At 41.3% G+C, this 19,011-nt stretch overlaps 1 protein-coding gene across 7 annotated transcripts in view; it reads right to left on the bottom strand.

Annotated features, from left to right (window-relative positions):
* The window catches only part of STK33 (serine/threonine kinase 33), a 208,289-nt gene extending 189,313 nt beyond the window's left edge, over positions 1 to 18,976 (bottom strand). For 3 of the 7 annotated variants that reach the window (XM_070803713.1, XM_019975804.2, XM_019975808.2), the window contains exon 1: positions 14,025 to 14,249. The gene's annotated coding sequence lies outside the window, so the exon portion shown is untranslated. Of the gene's footprint in view, positions 1 to 14,024; positions 14,251 to 14,350; positions 14,524 to 18,842 lie in introns of those variants that run through there. The other 4 variants (XM_070803714.1, XM_019975810.2, XM_019975807.2 and 1 more) reach the window with 3 other exon arrangements.
* Between the last annotated feature and the right edge of the window lie 35 nt (positions 18,977 to 19,011).

Here is a 19,011-nt window from a genome sequence, read left to right as displayed (position 1 = left end):
ATTTATTGGCGTGATAATTCACATCAATGTAAAGGCATTTCATCCACAATGAGCAAACTGTTTGAAAGCTAAATGCACTAAATCTACTTTCACAGGGCCTGTAAGTATTTTTTGAACTCTTAGTGGTTTGCACTTAATGCTTTATTTTAAAATCAGTTTAATCATTTCATAAAACCAGTATTTCTTCAGGAAGATGGATTTCATTTTACCTCTATATCTATTACCCCAGGTCAGAACTGCAATGAATTGTGATTCCATTTGAAACCACTAATACTGTACTCAAAAGTCCAATTAGTAAGGGAGTCTGAAAACACAATTTTCCAAAATGACTATAGTGCTCATACTTCCTATTCTTAAATATCTAAGACATTAATTGAATGTCCTTACTAGTTTATTTATAGATCTTTCTCAAATATTCTCAAAATAAAATTACCAGTTTTTAATTCCTACTTCCACAAAAGCTCTTTTATCGGCTTTATTTTGAACACTTAACTGTATTTTTTTAAATCAGTGTGATAAATAAATGTTAAAAAATGGTCTTATGAGACTCAGAAGTCTATATAGGTTATAGCTTGATACATTTTAGAACAATAGGAACAAAGGACAAAACTATGAAAGTATAGTAACTCAATTATACAAAATAGATGTATGGATATGTGTATAAATATACATGTGCATGTGGTATATATACACTTTGTTAATTTTCTACGAAAATAATTTAATGTCAGGCAGCTTTTATCTACCATATCACAGCCCTCTTGGCTACAGTATGATCATGAATATAAAATCGATCATTTAAATCACTAAAGTGAAACCTAGAATGGAGAAGTGGTCATGTCATAGTATCAGGAGTGGAAAGGCAATCACAGAATCCTAGAATTGGAAAGGATTTCATAGGACATCTGATACAGCATGGAATTTCCTTCACAGAACTGAGAGATGTTGACATGGACACTGTTAAAAGTTTTCCAGCCACAGGGATCCCAGTCTTTACTTTCCTCAAGAAGCTCGTTTTCATCAGACGCCAACAATAGAATATTTTTCCTCATATCAAGCCAAAATCATCACCCTATAAACCCTCCTTTCAGGATGTAACTCGTCTGTCCTTACAGAATTGCCTAATCCATCTTTAACAGGTCTCAGTCTTCTAGATATAAAGGAAATGAATATGTGTCCCCCAGTCACATTTCCTAGAGGATAGCCATCGTTTCTACATCCCAATACCTTAGCTGTCCTTCATATCATTTAAAGACCTTGCACCATTCCAGGCCCTTCAATCTCCTCTAGGCATAATTCAACTTGCCAATATCTTAACTAAAAAATGGCATCTAGAACTAACAGTCATACTCCACAAGTTATTACCAACATTTATTCACTAGGAATATTTCACTTTTCACTTTCATGCATTGGAGAAGGAAATGGCAGCCCACTTCAGTATTCTTGCCTGGAGAATCCCAGGGACAGAGGAGCCTGGTGGGCTGCCATCTATGGGGTCGCACAGAGTTGGACACGACTGAAGTGACTTAGCAGCAGCAGCAGCAGCATTCACTAGGAAATAGTCAAACCAAAGAACCCTGTGCTTCCTAGGGAACAAGTCTTGACATGTACTATGGAAATAGCCAGATAAATAGAAAATATAAGTCAGTTTTAATCAAAGACAGTGATGAGAAAACTGGAGGGGGAGGTAGCTTAAAATATAGTGTCATCTAGCTATTCATTCTGAAAGAAGTTAACCACGCTACATGCTAGTCCACAATCTAAATTACCTGAGATACTGGTAATGAGAAAGTAATATGACCAAAACTTGCTAAATTTGCAATAAGCATAGGCATATATAAAGCAATCGTAGCCTTTAAAATAAATTACTTTTAATCTCATCCAAAGAATCAAATGAAATCAAAATACTGGATGTAATTAAGACTGTTTAGTTTCCCTGGAGATTATACAAATCAGACATGTTAAGCATTCTAGAAACATTTGATACAATTAAGGAAATCCTATTGAAAAAAATTAGTCTGTAAAACAGAGATAATATAGGGTTAAGGAATGGCTTATTAATTACACATTCAATTCTGAGTATAATAAATACAGCTATTACCATTTCAATTCACTAGTGGCTGAGCTCAGAAAGCTAAATCACTGCCATTCAATCTGCCTCAAGAATCTAGATCTAATCAGTATAGTCACTGCCTGCTTCATTTATTGACTCACAGAATTGTTTTAGGCTGAAAGGAATTTAGATGAAAAAAAAAAAAAACACCATAAGAAGGAGCATTAGAATTAAAGACCAAAATCTGGCACCTTGTCTACTGTGCTTGAACAACCTTTCAAATATTTGAAAACAGCTCTCATATCCCCCCTTCCCACCAATCGTCTTTCCAAAGCCAGTTCCTTCAAATGACTTATAATATAGGGCGGATCTCAGAACAAAGTCCTACATTAAGTGACTTCTGGAAATTCAGACATGTTCTTTCACGTCTGAAGGGCCAGCTTAGGCTGTCTTGAGGGGATACGTGAGTAGCTTTCGGGAGGAGGCTGTCCCCAACAAGACGAAGACTCTCGAGCCACTCTTCAACCCTCTGTTCCTCTGCTTCAGGCAAAGCAAGAGGGACCTGAGGGACACAGCCCAGGAGCAGAGCCAATGAGTGAGTGAATGTGGGAGAAGCTCAGAAGGGAGGCTGTGACTGTGCCAACATCACAATCTCCAGTGGATAGCAGCTCCAGGTCAGGGGCCTCCCTTGTACCCAGCCATTCTTCAATAGCCCTCTCTACTAGGGCTCAGCCACCCTGATGGGTCTTTTCTATTTCTGACTAAGCCGTGGGGCAAGGAGGACAGAGATTCCTCCAGAGAAAGCGCATAGCCAGAGGTAGCTCTCCATGAGCTGTAAGGTCATAATACCAAAGTAGATGGGCAAGTAACCTAGGACAATATTCATGCGGCAGAATGCTATCAAAAGAGAAGCAGGAGGCAAGAGCCTAAAATATTAGATTAGATGCTTGGGGGAAATGCTAAAGACCAAAGGATTTTTTAAACTAGGCTTACAATAAGAAGAATAAAACCAAGACAGATGTTAACAGATTCTAAACTACAATTAATGCTTCTGTCTCTGCCCAAACTGACCTCAAATCTTGGCCCAGCATAATAGGCTGTAAGCTGGACACCATTAGCCTGTCAGTCAGTGTCTCTGACTGTTCCCCTGGATATCAACTTCCTTAAAGGCCTACACTCTTTCCCACACCAGGCCTTCATCCTGCCTCAGATCCCTTCCCCCTTCTGCTGAGCCTCCCCTGATTGCCCCAGCAGACTCAGGAGACCTCCCCTCCAGTTCCCATGGCACCAAGCCTCATGTTGCTGTGACAGCTCCTATGGGATATGATTGTTTCTTGGTGTGCTTCCCTCCAAAACACACTGTGAGCTCTCAAAAGCGGTATCTTTGTATTCCAAGAGTCCAGCATAGCGTCTGGCTCACAAGTTAGTAAATGAATGAATCAAATGAGGGAACTAGGATAAGTGAAGTATCAACCACATGCCAGGTCATATGTCTTTCATCTCTTCTCGACTGACTAATGATAGACATACAGAAAACAGTGCCTGAAGCACACTAAGTGATCAATAAAATCAATTGACTGAATAAATCAAGTAAATATACATGAAAAGAGCTTTGACAGGTTCAGCAAGTGATATGGTCATGAGTATGAAGCTCCCTTTCGGTGTCAAGATTCTGTGGAATTTTAAAAAGCTGTATGTACACAAATTTCCCAGAAGATTTGGGGAAAAGAGAAGGGAAACAAGTCTTTATTGAGGGGCTACAATTTTGTTAGGCACTTTATATATGACATTTGATTTGTTTTTCATAATAATTCTGGGAAGTTGGGATTATAATCCTCATTTGATAGATAAAGAAACCAATGATAGACACGCAGAGACAAAATTTGAACTCAGATGAGCCTGACCCCAGTCCTAAGCTTTTCCCCCACTGCACACCTGAATCCCTGGGAGGAACACAAGTCTCCCTTCCCTATCACTCCACTCCAAGGAAAAAGAGTTCTGAAACAAGCCAAGGCTCATCTGGGTTATGATTCCAGAAGGTGGAGCTTTCAATGGGAAGCATGAAGAAACGAAAGAGCTCTGCCTTCCCTTGAAAACATCCCCTTTTCTTTGTTGAAAGGTTCACAACTCTTCCCACGTTCCTCCCATGAGTCTGGAAGGATGATTTTAGGGTCTCTCCAGCTTAGAGAAAAGCAATGCCTCTTTTACTTTTCCTGTTCTCTAGGTCAAGGGGCAATCAAGTTATAATTCAGAGGAAAGACGGCAAGGAGGCAACACCACGGGTCACATGAAAGGCCTTAAATTAGAAGGGGAAGCAGCCCAGAAGCTTCTTGCATCCCCTGCAAACCTACTCACCAGGTTGTAAGCCTACATAGAGATGGTAACCAAAGTACTAATTAGCAATACAGATGTTCCTTTGTCTGGAATGTCTTCTGTGTAGGATGGTGGCATCTAATTGAAGTGACAAGGTATCAGCCAAATGTTTCATCAAAACAACAGGACTTACAAGTTGACTTAAACAAATAATGTGAGGCCTACAACAGATGGTCTTGGGACAACAGGCTATCCTCATGCAAAAGGATGAATCTGGACACTTACTCTACACATATATAAAAACTAACTCAAAATGGATCAAAGGCCTAAATACAAGAGCTAAAACCACAAAACTCTTAGGAAAAAAAAATACAAGTAAATCGTCACGACCATGAATCAGGCAACAATTTTTTACACATGACATCTAAAGCCAAGCAAGTGTTAGTCACTCAGTTGTGTCCGACTCTTTGTGATCCATGGACTGTAGCCCACCAGGCTCCTCTGTCCATGGGATTCTCCAGGCAAGAATACTGGAGTGAGTTGCCATTCCCTTCTCCACTAAAGCCAAGCAATCAAAGTAAAAACATATATATTGAATTTCATAAAATTAAAACCTTTTGTTCCTCAAAAGACACTACCAGGCAACAAGAAAAAGACAACATACAGAATGGGAGGAAAAGTCTGTAAATCATACATCTGATAAGGGCCTAATATTCAGAATATATAAAGAACTATTACAACTCAAGAATAAAAAAAAAAAATTCAAATTTTAAAAATAAACAAAGGAGTTAAATAGCTACTTCTCCAAAGAAGATATACAAATAGCCAATGATGTCCAACATCATTAGTCATAAGGGAAATGCAAACCCAAAGTATAATGAGGTATCACCTCACACCTACAGAGATGGCTATAATCAAAAAGATGGATTGGTGATGGTGTGGAAAATGAGATTCCTCACACATTACTGGTGGAAACGCAAAATGGTGCAACTATTAAATACTTTGGAGAACAGTTTGGCAGTCTTCAAAAAGTCAGACATAGAAATGACTAGCAATTCTACTCCTGGATATCCTAGATATATACTCAAGAGAAATGAAAAGATGCGTTCACACAAAAACTTACACATAAATATTCACAGTAGCATTATTCATAATAGCAAAAAAAGAAAAAGAAACAACCAAAATCGCCATCTACTGATAAATGGATAAAAACAATGTGGTATATCCATATAGTGGGATTTTACTTGCTTATAGAAAAGAATGAAGGGCAAATACATACTACAACAGAAATGATTCTTTAAAACATCATGCTAAGTGAAAGAAGCCAAATGCAAAAGGGTCCATATTGTATGACTCCATTTATACAAAATGTCCATGATAACAGGCAAATCCATAGAGAAAGTAGATTAGTGCTTGCCAGGGGCTATGGGAAGGGAGAATGGGAAGTGACTGCCAACAGATGTGAGGTTTCTTTAGGGGGTTATGAAACATTCTAGAATTAGATAATGGTGATGATTGCAAAACCTTGTGATGTAAGAAAAACTTAATTTTACACTTTAAAAACAAATTATATGGTATGTTAATTACATCTCAGTTTTTTAAAAGTGAGCTGCAAGTATAAAAAGGAGCTAGGTGTACACATTATAACATATGTACTATCAAAGAGATATGACAGAAAAGCAATTAAGTTAACTTGAAAATCACTGCTGGACTTTGGTGTTTACTTTCATAATAACAAATATGAAAAGTATTACATTTTATTGTCATAAGTTGCACACCAACATAAAGAAGATTGAGAGGAAAAATTAATTTGATTTCCATGAAAAAACGTCCAAGGATATTTATTTGCTTTCTTCCCAGTATCTCGGCTGGTTGGAAGCTGAACTCCCTGGAGCAGATATAAGAGCCTCTATGTTAGATTTGCTGACAGCAAACAGACTTGAAAGAATTCAAGTATAAGAAACTGAGCCTCAGATGAGCTACCTTTGGTAAATGGTAAATGGATTCTCTCCTAGCAAGCTCTGTTGCTGCAGACAAGCATTCCACCATGATAACGACAAAGTAACAGAGTAGAACTTTTCAATTACCAGCATCTCAACCTTAGAGACTGGATGAACATCTTCTATAGGGCTTTTTCTTTGATTCTCTGAATGAATATGTATGAGTCCAAACGACCAGTTTTTCCAGGTGAACACAGCTCATGTTAAGAACATTGAATTACAAACAAACTCTGCACACATACAATGTAAAAGCAAAACTATAAGACAGTATTCTATTAACTGTACCTGGAACATTGTAGCACCCACTAAATACTTGCTGAATGAAGCTTATATAGTTAAAGTTGTGATTCAATCACTAAGTCGTGTCCAACTCTTTGTGACCCCATGGATTGTAGCCTGCCAGTCTCCTCTGTCCATGGATTTCCCAGGCAAGAATACTGGAGTGGGTTGCCATTTCCTTCTCCAGGGGATATTCCTGACCCAGGGATCAAACCTGGGTCTCCTGCATTGCTGGCAGTCTCCTGCATTGCAGGTGGGCTCTTTACTATCTACTAAATAATTTAGATCAAATAATAAGGCAAACAGAATTTCTAAATCAACCTGTCTTCATCAATAAGGTGTTTTTTACTTGCTTTATTCCTGATGTTATACCACATCCTCACTGATAGTCCAACTGAAAAGTCTACGGTTATTAACAAAGATATTTAGTCTATTATAAGTATTAATAGAAAGGACAGTCTGACTTAATTCTAATAATTACTGCCCCTCATCTTACAAAACATCCTGAAATGAAACAACTTTGGGTCAATAAAACTGCAGGAATTTGTGAGGTGATTAGTCATTCACCTCACAATTTATTTTAGTTAACAAACTAAGAAAAGATATATTGATACAGTTGTTAACTCGTCACATTCTGAACCCTAAGACAGATCCAAGCAAAACACAATTCACCTCTGATCCCTACTGGAGCTCCACAGGGAGGGAAATTCTTCCTGAAGCACATCTTAAAGCATACCAATTTACCAATGCCTGGTAGGTCAGCAATTAATTCTACATCGCATTTTCCCTTTTTATATCCTCTGACAAGAACAGGGAAATCATTTCTCAGTATCTAACAACTGTGGGTGCTTGAAATACTATATAGAATCGTGAGGTCGATAAAAGAAGTAGAAAATATCTTCAGAGATCACATCTTCTCTTTCAGAACACTTCTAAAAGTCTCTAAGGATACAGTTCTACAAATTCACAATGTACGATAGACACTGGCAGAAAAAGTCTTCATCAGTCTTTTACAGCAGCGTAAGCTCTTTTCTTCTGTCTTCAAGGAGACATATGATGACATGAATATCAACCTTTATATTATCATCCTTTAGGTTTTTTATTGGAAATCACACTACTCAATTCACTTTCCCTTTCATGAACTCTTCCTTGATTTGCTGACATCACAAAATAACATTTTTAAAGAAAGTGTAATTTGTTAACTGGTCTCTGTATGAAAAAGACTTCCTAAGCATAAAAAGCAATGAATCAAAAAGGAAAAGGTTAATGAGTAGACCATATAAAATTGTTTTAATTTCTATAAATCAAAAACCACCATAAGTTAAATGAAAAGGCAATTATAAAAAGATTAAAAAAAAAAAAGGCAACTATAGGAGAAACGCCCCAACATGACAAGCAAGGGTTAATATCCTTACTCTATAAAGAGTTTACACAAATCAGTGTCTGGCCTAGAGAGTGCCACCCCCACCCCAACCTCCACATTCCCCTCCTCATCCATACAAGAAATTGCTAGCTCCCTTTTTAAAAAATGTTATAGTTTCTCAGAGTTTCAGGATCACTCTGCCTCTTTCTTCTGCCTTAGTTCCTTGCCTCCTATCTGGATGCTCTCCTTCTCCTAAGGCCTGTTAGCCAGGAGACTCCATAAACAACCTGATTTTGACTTCAGATTTTCCCCAAGATCCAGCCTCTGCAACACAGCTTTCTACATTGCTCTGCTATCTGCAGGCAAGTAACAACTAGCCCCAGGCTCCAGGGATACCAACTAATTCAACTATTCCAACTAATTCCAGCCAAAGTCCAGCATACTGGCTCCTCCTGCCTGGGCCAAAAAGGTGAAATCAAACTAAACAATTAAAAAAAGCTGAAAGGAAAGTGAAAGTGAAGTCGCTCAGTCGTGTCTGACTCTTTGCGACCCCATGTGTAGCCTACCAGGCTCCTCTGTCCATGGGATTTTCCAGGCAATAGTACTGGAGTGGATTGCCATTACCTTCTCCAGGGGAATCTTCCCAACCCAGGGATCGAACCCAGGTCTCAGTTATTTTAGACAGACGCTTTACTACCTGAGCCACCAGGGAAAAGCTGAGACTCCATGTAAAACAATCAAAGAACTTGTGCAGGCAATTCACAGAAAAGAAATAGCTAATAGCTAGTAACAAGATTTTTTAAGGCTTCAGGTCAGTTCAGTTGCTCCTTATGACCCCATGAATTACAGCACGCCAGGCCTCCCTGTCCATCACCAACTCCTGGAGTTCCCTCACACTCATGTCCATTGAGTCAGTAATGCCATCCAGCCATCTCATCCTCTGTCGTCCCCTTCTCCTCCTGCCCCCAATCCCTCCCAGCATCAGAGTCTTTTCCAATGAGTCAACTCTTCACATAAGGTGGCCAAAGTACTGGAGTCTCAGCTTTAGCATCAGTCCTTCCAAAGAACACCCAGGGCTGATCTCCTTTAGAATGGACTGGTTGGATCTTCTTGCAGTCAAAGGGACTCTCAAGAGTCTTCTCCAACACCACAGTTCAAAAGCATCAATTCTTCGGCACTCAGCTTTCTTCACAGTCCAACTCTCACATCCATACATGACCGCTAGAAAAACCATCAGATCAGATCAGATCAGTCACTCAGTCGTGTCTGACTCTTTGCAACCCCATGAATCGCAGCACGCCAGGCCTCACTGTCCATCACCACTCCCAGAGTTCACTCAGACTCACGTCCATCGAGTCAGTGATGCCATCCAGCCATCTCATCCTCTGTCGTCCCCTTCTCTTCCTGCCCCCAATCCCTCCCAGCATCAGTCTTTTCCAATGAGTCAGCTCTTCGCATGAGGTGGCCAAAGTACTGGAGTTTCAGCTTTAGTATCATTCCTTCCAAAGAAATCCCAGGGCCGATCTCCTTCAGAATGGACTGGTTGGATCTCCTTGCAGTCCAAGGGACTCTCAAGAGTCTTTTCCAACACCACAGTTCAAAAGCATCAATTCTTTGGTGCTCAGCCTTCTTCACAGTCCAACTCTCACATCCATACATGACCACAGTAAAAACCATAGCCTTGACTAAATGGACCTTTGCTGGCAAAGTAATGTCTCTGCTTTTGAATATGCTATCTAGGTTGGTCATAACTTTCCTGCCAAGGAGTAAGCATCTTTTAATTTCATGGCTGTAGTCACCATCTGCAGTGATTTTGGAGCCCCAAAAAATAAAGTCTGACACTGTTTCCACTGTTTACCCACCTATTTCCCATGAAGTGATGGGACCGGATGCCATGATCTTCGTTTTCTGAATGTTGAGCTTTAAGCCAACTTTTTCACTCTTCTCTTTCACTTTCATCAAGAGGCTTTTTAGTCCCTCATCACTTTCTGTCATAAGGGTGGTGTCATCTGTGTATGTGAGGTTATTGATATTTCTCGCGGCAATCTTGATTCCAGCTTGTGCTTCTTCCAGCCCAGCGTTTCTCATGATGTACTCTGCATAGAAGTTAAATAAGCAGGGTGACAATATACAGCCTTGACGTCCTCCTTTTCCTATTTGGAACCAGTCTGTTGTTCCATGTCCAGTTCTAACTGTTGCTTCCTGACCTGCATACAAATTTCTCAAGAGGCAGGTCAGGTGGTCTGGTATTCCCATCTCTTTCAGAATTTTCCACAGTTTATTGTGATCCACACAGTCAAAGGCTTTGGAATAGTCAATAAAGCAGAAATAGATGTTTTTCTGGAACTCTCTTGCTTTTTCCATGACCCAGCAGATGTTGGCAATTTTATCTCTGGTTCCTCTGCCTTTTCTAAAACCAGCTTGAACATCTGGAAGTTCACGGTTCATGTATTGCTGAAGCCTGGCTTGGAGAATTTTGAGCATTACTTTACTAGCGTGTGAGATGAGTGCAATTGTGCCGTAGTTTGAGCATTCTTTGGCATTGCCTTCCTTTGGGATTGGAATGAAAACTGACCTTTTCCAGTCCTGTGGCCACTGCGGAGTTTTCCAAATTTGCTGGCATATTGAGTGCAGCACTTTCACAGCATCATCTTTCAGGATTTGAAAGAGCTCCACTGGAATTCCATCACCTCCACTAGCTTTGTTCGTAGGATGCTTTCTAAGGCCCACTTGACTTCACATTCCAATGGAAGATATGAGTTAAAATGAGATAGTATTTTTAATCTGTGAAATTTGAAGATTTTTAAAAATAATAATGCTAACACAGATGTCATAAAAGTGATAGCAAGATGGTTAACTGGTATAATCTTTCCAAAGGTAGCAGTATGTTTGAAGAGTATTCATCTTCCTTTGACTCTGTAATTTCATTTTCAGGAACTGATCTTCAGTAATCAAAAATCTACTCGAAAGATTTAACTATAAAGAAATTCATCTCTACATTTCTGTATTTGAAATATAACTATCAAACAATAAGTAAATAACAAATTATGGTTCATCCATAGTGTCATTATGGGGCAAATAAAAATGATATAGTAAGAGCTGATTCTTCTATAGCCCTGACTAAGTAACATTCACTGTCCAAAGCAGTTAACATGTATTAACTCAATTACTCCTCCAACAACATAAACAGAACTTGTAAGGTAAGTAGATACTAGTATCATCTCCTTTTCACAGTTGAGGAATCTGAGGCACAAAGAAGTTAAGTAGGTGGTTTAAAGTTACACTGGCACAGATTCATATGCCCTTATCTGAAATCCTAAAATCCAAAAGCTCTGAATACCACATGCTCTCATAAATTTGTGGCAAATCCATTTCTTGGCAAAACCTGACCTAAACTCATGTAAAAGTATGTATAGTCTTTACTTATCTCACTTAGAGTGAAGTTTTCTTTCTAAAGAAAAATTAATGTGTTTGATTACAGAGTGCTGTCCAAGACCCCACTAGAAGGGATGCAGTTTATAAACCATGTTGTCCTTCTATAATCTAAAAAATTCTGAATCTTAAAGCACAACTAGCCCCATGGGTTTCAGATAAGGAAGTGTGGCAGAACTGAAATTCAAATCTCTCCATCTGCCTGGCTCTGGAGTGTGCTCTTAACCATGATGGTTATTTTGAGATCATTTAATGGAATAGGAAAATCTTTATAATTAAAACATATAGGTATTTTATTAACTACATACTATGTATCAGACACATGGAGAAAATTAAAATTGTGATGATGCTACTAAGGAGATATAATTGGTATCAGAAAAGTTTATACCCCGAGGGGCGTTGTTCTAGACAGAGTGGTCAGTGGCAGCTTTTCTGGGAATCATCTGATCTGAGAAGTGAAGGATGAGCAAGAGTTAACAAGATGAGGGAAGAGAATACCTGGAAGGAGAAGAGCATGTGCAAAGGCCCTGTAGTAGGAGGGAAAATGGGAGACAAAGGACTCAGTGTAACTGGAACACAGAGAACAAGGGGAGCCTGGTGTAAGATAAGGAGCTTCCCTGGTGGCTCAGATGGTAAAGAATCCACCTGCAGTGCAGGAGACCTGAGTTCAGTCCCTGGGTTGGTAAGATCCCCTGGAGAAGAGAACGGCTACCCACGCCAATATTCTGGCTTGGAGAATTCCATGGACAGAGGAGCCTGGCAGGCTGCAGTCCAGTTCAGTTCAGTTCAGTCGCTCAGTTGTGTCCAACTCTTTGTGACTCCATGGACTGCAGCACGCCAGGCCTCCCTATCCATCACCAACTCCTGGAGTTTACTCAAACTCATATCCACTGAGTTGGCGATGCCATTCAACCATCTCATTCTCTGTCATCCCCTTCTCTTCCCACCTTCAATCTTTCCCAGCATCAGGGTCTTTTCAAATGAGTCAGTTCTTCGCATCAAGTGGCCAAAGTATTAGAGTTTCAGCTTCAGCATCAGTCCTTCCAAAGAATATTCAGGACTGATTTCCTTTAGGATGGACTGGTTGGATCTCCTTGCTGTCCAAAGGACTCTCAAGAGTCTTCTCCAACACCACAGTTCAAAAGCATCAATTCTTCAGGGCTCAGCTTTCTTTATAGTCCAACTCTCACATCCATACATGACTCCTGGAAAAACCATAGCTTTGACTAGATGGACCTTTGTTGAAAAAATAATGTCTCTGCTTTTTAATATGCTGTCTAGGTTGGTCATAACTTTACTTCCAAGGAGCAAGCATCTTTTAATTTCATGGCTGCAGTGACCATCTGCAGTGATTTTGGAGCCCCCAAAAATAAAATCTGTCACTTGGGGCCAAAAATAGTCAGACATGACTGAGAGATTTTCACACTATAGAGGAGGTAGATGCTACAGGACCTTAAAGTGGAATAACATTTGCCCCTATTTGCCTGAGCGACATTCCCAGTGTAATTAGTATTCTCTTTTACTCTCAAAGGTATCTTGGTCCATGTAATAAAATATATGGTCACCCAATTTATAGAGCACATTAAAGAGTGGTACCTTTATCCTAAAAGTAGTAAGAAATCCTGACAGACTTTAAGCAAGGGAGAGGAGAAGGGTATCAAAATGAAATCTTAGTTTTCAAAAGATTACTCCTACTGCAGGGTAAGAATTGATGAGAATATTGAAAGGATAGGTGAATACCTTCAGACTAGTTTGGAGGCCACTATAGGAGATCAGGCAAGAGACCATGACAGCCTGGTCTAGGGTGACAATGATAGAGACTAAAAGAAGTGGATGGAATTCAGTCTGGTTTGAACATAAAATGAACAGAGAACTTGATGATCTGGACATGGAAAGACAGTCCATGACTTTTGGCTTGCAAACTAGATGGATGTTGGTATGATTCACTGAGATAGGAATATGAGAGATTTACATGAGCTAGATCGTTAAATGTGTGAGGCATCTGCATGGCAGTTGAAATGTGAAGTGGGGGAATCTGAAAGAGTGCCTAAAACAAAGAATGTTTAAGTTTGAAACGATGTTTCTTTCCATTGGCAGAGCCCTCTTCTGATGCATGACCATATTTTCCGGTTGGATACTGGAGCAGTTCAGTGGTCAGACAAAAGAGAAGGTTCCCTCCTTGGCTGGTAGTGTGGGACCTGGAGAATCAAACAGCGCGCAGCATGTAAAGATCCCTTCAAACTAAATCACAGTCTGGCTGGACATTTACGGTTCACAAAGCGGTTTCACATACAGGCTCCTTCAAACCCACCACACTTCGTAGAAATTATACACTACATGTACAGATGAAGAAACTGAGGTAGAGCGCTTGAATTACCTGTCCACACAGAGGCTGCTCTTAACGGCATACTATCTCCTTGTACATCCACTGTGTGCAAGGAACTACCCTAAGTGCTGTAAGAAAGAGCTATATCATACAATGAGGTCCTCCTAGGTGCCAGGCTCTAGGAGACTAAAAAAATGAGAGAAGACGGATAGCGGAAGGGAAGCCACAAATTCAGAACTTTTAAGGATGTGCTATACTTACCCTAGAGTATGTATGTTCGCTTTAAATTTCAAAAAGGTTCACGTCCCAAGGTGGGGGTCAAGGTGAAAAGGTGAAGATGAACCAGGGACCAACCCAAACGCCGACCCAGGGGAAATGGGGTCCCAACGGCTGGGCCTCAGCACACACTACGAGAGGACTGCGGGAGCCGCCAGCCGACCGGGCAGCGGAGGCCCAGCGGCCGGTTTGCCGGCGCGTTGCCATAGCAACGGCCGGGCCAGCTTCGGCCTGGGGCCCTCCCGCCCATTCCGCGGGGCCCGCCCATCCCGCGCGGCCCGCCCTGCGCCGCGACGCCAGGGGCCACTCACCCGGGCCCGCGGGAGGGCTGGCTTCCGACTGGCGCGCACACTCCGTCCCGGTGGTCGCCGAGCCCGGAATTCCGCACCTGGAGAAACTTTTCGGCCGGCGGGGCAACCGCACGGAGGTGGACGGGGGCCGCCTGGGGACAAAGTGCGTCGGCCGGCGCGAAGCCCTTCTCCCCGCAGCTGAGCTGTCAAGGAGGGAGACCCCCAGGTGCGCTCAGGGGCGTCCCCGCGAGCAGCTCCTCCTAGAGAGGGACCTGAGAACCCTATCTCAGGGACAGAGGAGCAGACACGTATTACAGGAAATTAAACCTTTATAGCAATGATATCACAGAACTGAGAGGATATCCAGGCCATAGTTCTCGCTCAGGGCCCGAGCCTTTCTGGGGCAGCCAGGTGGAGCTGGTGCTGTAAGCCTCGCGCCGCAGTGGGGGTCAGAGCTGGCCTAAAAGTCAGGAAAATGAATATCGGTGCTGGGGGAAGGCCCCCGAAGTGCATGGTGTTTGTCCCCACAGAGGGGCTGAGAAGGCTCTTGACAGATCAAAAGGCATTTCCCAGGAATATGTGTTAGCTGCAAAGCTCTGTGGACCATTTGAATGCATGCCGCCTGCAATAAAGGCTAGAAACACGGACTCCAGCTGTATGCTAATGTATTTCTGACCTGATCTAGGAATGGCTTCTGTGGACACGGTCCTGCTCTTTAGCAGCTGGGGGGAAAGAAATTCAACTCTCCTGACACTAGCCTAATTATTCAGGCAGATGTCCTCTACAGTTTATTTGATTAATAGCCAAGAACTTGGTACAGAGGTCGATTCATTTTACTTCTTAGAGGTAGAAGTCCACCTTTGGCAATGGGTTCCTCCTGTCAGTTTCACCTGACAACTCATAATGGCTGCTAGTGAGCAACTGGTAACGTCAGTATTACAAATTTTTCAATAATCCCTACCATGTCCTATACCCTAGAACTTTGGGGTACTGGCTATACTTTGTTCTGAGGAAGTACAGAACTGTTGTCTAACAAGGGTCTGGAATGGCCTGCAAGGATTTTCTCTCTGCCTGTCTCCCCCAACCCTGCCTTTATCCAAGCATGAGTGTTGGTGCCACAATGTCCAACAAACGAAGATAAACTGTACCATCTGCTTCACTGAGCTGTAAAGTGTATGAATCTGCCTTTAATCAGCAGCTGTGCAGTCTTACACTCCTCAGCCTTACCAAGAAATAACTTTAAACTGTCCACTTTCTCATGCCTGTGGTGGTGAGAAATAGCAGTTAGAGAATTGACAGGTATGCAGATAACCTCCTCCTCTATCAGTGCATAGTCTCTAGGTCAAGTAAGTCCCAAACCTGCTATAAATCAGAGACATCTGGGGAGTTCTATTTGTTTTGATTTGTATTTAAATACATATTCATAGGACATATTTCCAGGAATTCTGATTAAGTAAATCTCATGAAACCATTTTTAAAAGATCTTCCATGTGAGCTTGATGCAAAACTACAAGGCTAGGTTGGGAAACCACTAGGCTATGTTTTATTCTGAATTAAGCCAGACCATCAAAAAAGCTGTTTGTACCGCTTTTTCTTCACCCTTACAAAATAGTCTCTACTAAGTCGTGCTTTACCCTTATGCCATCTGCTTATGTTAACAGATAAGGTTTAAAAAAATATGCATGATACCTCTGAATTTACTGGAAGGATTATATTTTAAGAATGATGTTTATTACACCCCAGTAGCAGAATCCTCGGAGAAGGCAATTGCACCCCACTCCAGTACTCTTGCCTGGAAAATCCCATGGACGGAGGAGCCTGGTAGGCTGCAGTCCATGGGGTCGCTAAGAGTCGGACACGACTGAGCGACTTCACTTTCACTTTTCACTTTCATGCATTGGAGAAGGAAATGGCAACCCACTCCAGTGTTTTTGCCTGGAGAATCCCAGGGACGGGGGAGCCTGGTGGGCTGCCATCTATGGGTCGCACAGAGTCGGACACGACTGAAGCGACGCAGCAGCAGCAGCAGCAGAATCCTGGGCTTTCCAGGTGGCTCAGCTGGTAAAGAATCTGCCTGCAATGCAGGAGACTCCGGTCCAATTCCTGGGTCAGGAAGTTCCCCTTGAGAAGGGATAGGCTACCCACTCGACTATTCTTGGGTTTCCCCCGTTGCTCAGATGGTAAACAATCTGCCTACGCAGGAGACCTGGGTTCGACCCCTGGGTTGGGAAGATCCCCTGGAGGAGGCCATAGCAACGCACTCCAGTATTCTTGCCTGGAGAATCCCCATGGACAGAGGAGCCTGGTGGGCTACAGTCCATTGGGTCCCAAAGAGTTAGACATGACTGAGTGACTAAGCATGGCACAGCAGAATCCTACCATATTGCCCAGCATGGGGTTTTTCTAATTTTTTTGACCATAATCCACCAAAAGAAATATGTTTTACATTATCACCCAGTACACATGTACCTACATATTTAATAACTGAAACAAGTTTTATGAAATGTTACCCATATCACATGCATTTTATTGCTTTTTAATGTTGGTTTCTACCCATTAAACGATTTCTTGACCCCTAGATGAGTTGTAAGTTGCATTTTAAAAACAACAGTATAGCCAGATATCTTTTTCTGGAAGCTAGCCCTGATCCTCAGACAAACTAGGCCACCTGTCCACTGTCCACTGGCAGTACCAGAGGCAACCCAATCATATCCCTCTCCCAGGAATTTAAAATTAGTACTGAGAGATTTTAGTTTTTCTCTAGGTAGCTAACAGAAACATAAAATGCTGTAATATAGAAAGTCAGAAGCTATTTATGGACATGCTTCCCTACTATGTGGCCTGGAGAAATGCAGAAAACCAGGTTGTAGGAAAAATATGAAAAGAACAGGAAGGATGAAAGAGATTCACAAAGAGAAGAGACCAAAAGAATTCTGACAACTCTCCATCCCTGATCATTGTATTTCCTGAAGTGAGCTGCTTTGCTGCCTTTGAATTCCAAGTAACATTCCAAATCTTTATAATAAGGTGCACTCTTTTGCTTAAGCTAGTTCAGGTGGCTGGGTTTCTGTTATTGTAACCAAGGTGAATCTAATTATATTGGTTTTATATGATTTTTGTAACAAATTACCACAAACTTGGTGATTTAAACAACATAAGTGTATTATCTTGCAGTTCCATAAGTCAGAAGTCTGACACTGCACTCAATGGAATGAAATCAGGGTTAGCAGGCATTTGTTCTTTTCTGGAGGCTCTAGGGGAGAATCTGTTCCCTTGCCTTTTCCAGTTTCTAGGGGTTACCTCATTCCTTGGTTTCATGGCCATCTTCCTCCATCTTCAAAGGCAGCAATGCTGCATCTTTCTGACCATGCTGCTGAGATCACATCTCCCTCTGACTCTAGCTAGGAGAGGTTCTTAGCTTTTAAGGACCCAAATGATTAGATGGGGTCCACCCAGAAAATCCAGAATAATCTCCCCATTCCAAGGTCCTTAACGTAATCACCTCTGCAAAGTGCTTTGTACACATGAAGTAACATTCACAGCTTCCAGAGATGAGGACATGGCCATCTAGGGGACAGGAAGGGTGGATCCACACTAACATACAATCACTCTATGCCCCTTATAGGAAACTCAATGTATTTCAACCCTGAGTGCCAGGGGAAAAAATAGTTTTCTCCTTGAAAAACTGATACCTCATTTCCTTATAAAGAAAATTAACCATGAAATTGATCACTTTTCCCTTTTCACCTTAGCTTCCAGGAAGACAAGAACCAAATTTACAACTCAACCTTAATAAATTTTGTCAAGCTCTACAACTTGCATATCAGTGTTACAATTTTCTTCTGTCCTCTCTCTTCTGTTTTCTCTCATTTCTATGAAATGAAATTTCAATGAAACCTTTTTTTCATTGTATTGATGATGTGATTTTAAGCTGCTTCAGATATTTTGACTTGCTATTTCCTCTGCCTTTAAGTCTCTGCCCCCTTACCCCCATAAGGCTGGTTCCTTTTCATCATTTATATCTCAACTCACATGCCATCTCCTCAGAGAAGCCTTCCTTCCCTGATACCCCTGTCTAACACAGTCCCACCCAGTCTATCACATCGCTTTACTTTGTTGTCAAAGAGCCCTGAACACCATCTAAGACCATCTAATTTACCTTCTTTCTTTCCTCAGGGGACGTTAAGCTCTAAGACAGGAGGAACCCAGCCTCTGTTTACTGCTTGCTCCCAGTACCTGAGACAATGGCTGGCAATTAGTAGCTCTTTAATAAAAAGCATGGTGTTAGTAAACGAAGGAGTTAGTAAACGAAGGAGTTAGTAAACGAAGGAATAAAGGAAGAAAGAGTAGGAAGAAGTAAGGCAGAGGCTTTGTAGAATATGGTAACATTATAGATGGATAGATAAATAGGTAGATAGACTGACAAATAGACAAATATTAATTTCTTGTGTGCAAATGTCCCTAATAATTATAGGGAAGAATCAGAGAAACCACACAGAGAAGTAACACATACCTTTCTGAAATATATACATAGAGGGACTGGGCTTTCTTGAGGAACCCTTGATGTAAATTCCTTAGACAAAAAAAAGAATTTTTTTTGAGTTTTCAAGTGGCTCAAGGCAGCTACATTAAATATTATGGTTAGTTACCATACGGAAGTCATCAGTTTGTAGTGAGGTAAT

The sequence above is a fragment of the Bos indicus genome, chromosome 15 (assembly GCF_029378745.1).
Source record: "Bos indicus isolate NIAB-ARS_2022 breed Sahiwal x Tharparkar chromosome 15, NIAB-ARS_B.indTharparkar_mat_pri_1.0, whole genome shotgun sequence".
Lineage (NCBI taxonomy): Eukaryota > Metazoa > Chordata > Mammalia > Artiodactyla > Bovidae > Bos > Bos indicus.
The sequence above is the reverse complement of the archived record's forward strand: the minus strand, read 5'-3'. Positions and strand labels throughout refer to the sequence as shown.